The sequence below is a fragment of the Nicotiana tabacum genome, chromosome 17, assembly GCF_000715075.1.
Source record: "Nicotiana tabacum cultivar K326 chromosome 17, ASM71507v2, whole genome shotgun sequence".
Lineage (NCBI taxonomy): Eukaryota > Viridiplantae > Streptophyta > Magnoliopsida > Solanales > Solanaceae > Nicotiana > Nicotiana tabacum.
The window spans coordinates 134,685,537-134,692,078 of record NC_134096.1 but is presented as its reverse complement, the minus strand read 5'-3'; positions in this window follow the sequence as shown (position 1 = coordinate 134,692,078).

Here is a 6,542-nt window from a genome sequence, read left to right as displayed (position 1 = left end):
AACAGAATCTGTTGAAGTATGCTTGTAATCCCATGTTTATATATGTTTCTCTCATTTCTCTCTCCTAAATCTAAATGTGCATTCAAGATAATACTACTATTATTATATCTCTTTCTAGATACGTATAAAGTTACTTCCTTTTTCTCTCTCTATATTTCTTTTCTAAGATTTTCTTTTTTTTCCCCACTATAGCCGCCATCAATTCTTCTGTAAGGCATTTGATGAAAGTGTTTTTGTTTCTGCAGCCTTTTATTACTTTTCCTGTTTCTAGTTTCTTTATTTATTTTTTTGGAAATAATTTAAAATATATATCTCCTGAGTAGTTCTCGTGATACTTTCTTACCTTTTATATATAGATAAGATATAGTTATAGAATGAAAGTTACATATTATTAGAGGAGCAATGTAGATAGATCTTTTTGTTAATCTATGATAGATGTTATTTATAGAAAATAAATATTGGTTTGAAAGTGACTGCATACTGCACAGTTGTTCTCTCTACAATTTGGGGCTTTTTTGGATTATGATTTTTTAACCAAAATAAAAAAGGAAAAAATTACGTTTTTCTGTTTTTAAGTAATTTATCAAAATTCTTGAAATTGTTCATTTGGAGGTTTTCGATAATGTCTTAAAGTGAACAAATAAAGTTATTTGAATTAGACAACTAATATTCTTATCTAAAACAATAACAATAAATCCAGTATAATCTCACGAGTGTGGTCTGAGGAGGATAGTGTGTGCGCAGAACTTACCCCTAAATTCAAAATTGATTAGGTGGGCGTTTGGACATAAGAATTGTAAAATTCCAAAATACGGGGAAAAAAAATTTCAAGTGAAAATGGTATTTGAAATTTAGAGTTGTGTTTGGGCATGAATATAATTTTGGGTTGTTTTTGAAGTTTTGTGAGTGATTTGAGTAAAAAAATTTAAAAACAGTTTTTTGGAGTTTTTCAAATTTTCGAAAATTTTTAAAATGCATATTCAAGTGAAAATTAAAAATTTTATTAACAAACGCTAATTTCGGAAAAAAAGTGAAATTTTTTTGAAAAAAATAAAAAAATTTCTCACGTCCAAACGAGCTCTAGAAGTTAATGAGTTAAATTTGTTATAAGGATCAAATGAACTGTTTGGTCAACTTCTTAAAATCATATTTCCTTTTATTCCCTTTTTTCTACAAAATTTATGATACAAATTTGGGAAAAAATGTATGGTCATACTAGTGAAATACAATAGCATTCGCTTATGAATTACGATGTAGTTAATTAAAAAGAATAAAAATTATATATATAAGGAAAATAAAAATTGTTTATATTACTCAATATATAGTAGTTCACCGTAATGTATCTTGATCATGTATAAATCATTATTATTAACACATAAGTAACAAAAACAAATGTAAAAATCTGAAACAATGCATAGTTAGTTTTTAATGAAGTTCCCTTGTAGGCATAATTACTAATGGTAGTAAATGTTTAAAGCTATCAAGTGAACATAAGAATTATGATTACTTCTCATTAATTTTTTTCTTATCATGCACAAATTAGTCAACATTATTAACACATAAGTAACAAAAACAAATGTAAAAATCTGAAACAATGCATAGTTAGTTTTTAATGAAGTTCCCTTGTAGGCATAATTACTAATGGTAGTAAATGTTTAAAGCTATCAAGTGAACATAAGAATTATGATTACTTCTCATTAATTTTTTTCTTATCATGCACAAATTAGTCAACATAAAAGGAAAAAAAACTCGTTGATCTAATGTAACGACCCGACTTGTCATTTTAAGAATTAACGCCCCGTTCAGCGACTTAAGGTCTCGAGCAGCTTCGCAATATGTATTACGACCCGCGGGTGTGGTCGAGTTTGATCTACTGAAGATTCGAAATTAAATTAAAAGAGAAATTCTTAATTAGAAGTTTAAATGGAAAGAGTTGGCATGAGAGTTGACTTTTGAGCAAACGACTCCGGAATGGAATTTTGATGATGTCAATAGCTCCGTATGGTATTTTGGACTTAGGAGCGTGTCCGAAAAATTATTTGGAGGTCTGTAGAGGATTTGGCCTCAAATGGCGAAAGATGAATTTTTGGGAAGTTTGGCCGGGAGGTTGACTTTTTGATATCGAGGTCGAAATCCGATTCTGAAAATTTGAATACCTCTGTTATGTCAATTATTACTTGTGTGCAAAATTTGAAGTCATTCCGGATTGATTTGATGTATTTCGGCACAAGATATAGAATTTGAAAGTTCAAAGTTCATAAATCTTGATTTGAGGAGCGATTTGTCGCTTTGATGTTGTTTGAGAATTCAACTAAGTTCGTATGATGTTTTAGGACTTGTTGATGTATTTGGTTGAGGTCCCCCGGGCATCGGGGGTGTTCCGGATTGTTAACGGATTAGAATCGGGCTTTGTGTTATAGCTGAAGCATCAGATTCTGCTGGTGCTAGTTTCCTTATACGCGTTCGCGTAGAGGAAGTTTGAGTGCTGCTGAAATTTGGCCTTCGCGTTCGCGATGAAGGTCCCGCATTCGCGAAGGTGTAGAAAGATGGGTATCGCGTTCGCGTGTTAGAGCTCGCATTCGCGAAGAGGAAGAAAAGGCAGTTGGGACTCCAATGAGTTGTTCTACACGTTCGCGTAGAGGAGAACACGTTCGCGAAGGGTATGGCAAGTGAAGCTACGCATTCGTGAAGGGTATAGCAGGTGAAGCTATGCGTTCGCGAAGAGTAATTCTGATCCGTGGATTTTTGCTCTACACGAACGCGATGAGATGGACGCGTTCGCGAAGAAGGCCTATCTGAGCAGAATTAAAAGTCCAAAAAATGGGAGGTTGAGTTCATAACACAAAATCAAATTGGGAGCTCGGCGGAAGGTGATTTTTTGAGAGATTCTTGCATGGGTGTTTGGGGTAAGTGATTCTAATCCAGTTTTGATTAATTTCCATGATTATGCCTTTGAATCCATCATTTAATTCGGAATTAAATGGAGGAAAATCAAGATTTTTGTAAAATCTTCCAAAAACTTATTTAAGATTTGGAGGTTGAGTTGTTATTAGAATTCGATAAAATTGGTATGGTTGAACTCGTATCGGAATGGGTGTTCGGATTTTATGAAAATTATGTCGGGTTCCGAGAGGCGGGCCCCACATTGACTTTTGTTGACTTTTTTAAATAAATTTTTAAGTCGATGTATTATTATCCGAAAATATTTCTGATGAATTTTAATGAAGTTATACAATTAATTTGGATAGATTTGAGCTGTACGAATGTCAATTCAAGCAAGAAGGCTATTTTGGAATATCGGCCTAACTTCAAAAGGGTAACTGTCTTGCTTAACCTCGAGTGGAGGAATTACCCCTTAGGCATCGAGTCTTATGTGCCATTTGTGAAATATAAAATGCCGAGTACGCGAGGTGACGAGTACGTACTCGGGTTTATATATGCAAAGTTTATTTAGTTAAAGTCTTGAGAATATTGTGTAGTAAATTATATAATTGTTGGCATATATTTAATTATCTATTTGCCATGCCTCAAATCACATTTATTGAATTTGTTTTTATATGACAATTTGATGTAATTATTACTTGTATATTTATGTGAATCCCGTGAGTTTGATGGTTGATATTCTTGGAATTTAATTTTCATTATGAATTTTTCTTATGCAAATAATTAATTAAGCAAGTTTAAAAAGAAGAGTTAATATAATTATCTAAATTTTAATTAATGAAGGTTTTGCTTTATGCTGAGTAATTTCTATCTCTGCTGATTATTTTTGGAGTGTTATACATATTTTGTGGAGCCTTCAGCTATCTATTGTGAAATTATTTGATTTGGTTGTGTCTTTGAAATTTTGGTTGTGTCCATTGGGCAATTTGTGATATGAATCGATTTTGTTATGTTGCCATGATATTTTTTCGTGTAAATTATTGTGTTATGTGAGTTATTATTCTGAAGAGATTAGGGGGGGCATTTCATTGTTGTTGTGTTTGTTGGAATATTGTCTGGGTGGAGTGATAAGGGCGGCTATAGGAGCGATAAAGATGGCAATAGGAGCGATAAGGGTGGCTATTGATATTATTGGGGCGGAGCGATAAGGGTGACTATAGGAGCAATAAAGGTGACTATAGAAGCGATAAGAGTGACAATATGAGCGATAAGGGTGACTATTGTTAGGGACGATATGTGATGATGTTGAGTTGTGGTGTGATGATTCTCATGTGATATTGTGATTTTCTTGTATTTGTTTTTATACTTTGTGCAAATTATCTTGTTGTTGGTAAATTAATAATAATCTCATTTATGTTAAAATTGGGAGCCCGCAGCTATTGCCATGCGGATTATAAAATAAAATGTGGGCACGAGGTGATGTGAGTAAATAATGAGGATATTGGCATGTGAATTGTCCGTGCAGTTGTGATATAAAATGAGGGCACGAGGTGCCGGGGGAATAATATGATTTAATGATGGGCACGAAGTGACATGAAAATATAAAAAATAGGCTGAGACCTGTGTTTATAAAAAATATAAAAATGGACTGAGACCCGTGGTTGAATGATTATGAAATGAAGTGTCACATAGTGACTTTTTAATTGAAAGAAGTATATTCAAAATATTTAATTGGAAGGTTTTTATGCAAAAAGATTCATTGGAAAGGACTACATTCGAAAGATATTAATTTAAAGAAAATATATTTGAGAGAAATTTATTCAAAGGAAGTATATTTGAAAAAAATAGTTATTTGGAAGAATTTTATGTGAAAGACATTTATTTGAAGGATTTGATTTAATTGGGTGTACTGGTATTCATTATTTATTAAGTGATATTAATGGTGTTCTTGTTGTATTTCTGTGCATATCATTGGTTGTTTGATGTTGCTATTATTGTTATTTATTTTTTATTATTTTGTATATTATATTGTAAAGGTTATTAGACTAGTGAGTGTCTTGACTGTACCTCGTCTCTACTCCACTGAGGTTAGTCTTGATACTTACTGGGTACCGACCGTGGTGTACTCATACTATACCGACCATGGTGTACTCATACTATACTTCTGTATATTTTTATGCAGAGCCAGGTATTAGAGATATCGTACTTGAGCAGAGTTAGAGCGGGATCGTAATGACTCAACGTATAGTTGCTTGGTCGTCGCAGTCCCTTAGAGTCTTTTTCATTTTATTGTACCATTAATTTGTAGTCCAACAGTATTGTATATTCGGTTCTCGTGATTATTCCATGTATTCAGTTAGAGTTCGTGACTCAGTACTATCAGTCTTGAGAGGTTGTAAGTTCACATTGTTTCGCTGTTAGTTTTGATTACCTATTTAATTCTTATTAAAAAAAAAAGGCTTCGAAATTTAATTGAAATCGGCTTACCTAGTCTTAAAGACTATGTGCCATCACAACACCTGTGGTGGGATTTTGGGTCGTGACATATTAAGTGGCTAATCTTGAATGTTAATTGTAAATTTTTAGAGTAGTTTAAATCTCGCAAACCTTATTTGCAAAAGAAGCAAATATACATGTCATGTGTTGTGTTCCTCAAATTTTGAATGTCATAATAAAGGCAAATGAATACTGAATTCCCTTGGTTACTTACATAGTTATACACTTTGGGGGAAGAAAATTATTCACACCTAATAATACGTTTTAATCTCAATATTTAAGTGAAAGCCATTATTCCCTTTAAAATACTTATGAAATTCATATGCTTTTTGCCAAACGTGATTTGAAATAAAAGGTTCATAATAAAATTTTCCACGCTTGTATTTCCTTTTTCAAGGCGTCAAAAAGCAAAAGATATGCCGACTAAATTTTAGTTGTCAACCCATTTTTTGTTCATTTTAGCTAACTATATTTTATGTTACTAGTTTTTGCGTACGTGCGTTGCACGTGTGCCTCGTGCTAATCAATAAAAACTGTATATATAAAAAGCACAATTTATTGAAAAATAGCAGCGTTAAAATGAATGCAATATTTTTTAAATGATAATAAATTAATGTTATTACAACATAGTAATTGCATTCAATATATTCTAAACATACAAAGACGATAAAGATTTTTTTTTAAAGAATCTTCATAATATTTATATTGATTGAAGAGAAATCTATTGAGTGTTAATGGTCTAGATCACGAAAAAAGGGGAAAAAATTTCTTTAACGACGATATAAAAATATAGGGAGATGTCATTTAGTGTAATGAAAGCAAACAGAGAAAAAAATCAATGACAGCTCAAATAATTATCTTCTATTATTTCATCCTTAGTGCTTCAAGTTTGTATTATTTTAATTTGACTCTTAATACTATATGATCATCGATTTTTTTTTTATTTCTGATTGTTTTAACCAACAATTCTCTTTTATTGAAATAAATTTATGTACCCTAAGAGGTTTTTCAACTTGAAATTCTTTTTACTAATATGATGAATTTAGAAAAAGATTTGGATAAGAATATTTTGTTAATTAGTTAATTCAAAATTTTAATTATTTGTTCTCAATAAGGAAATAATTTATTTTTTATTGATTAAGATTCTTGATATTATTTAATCC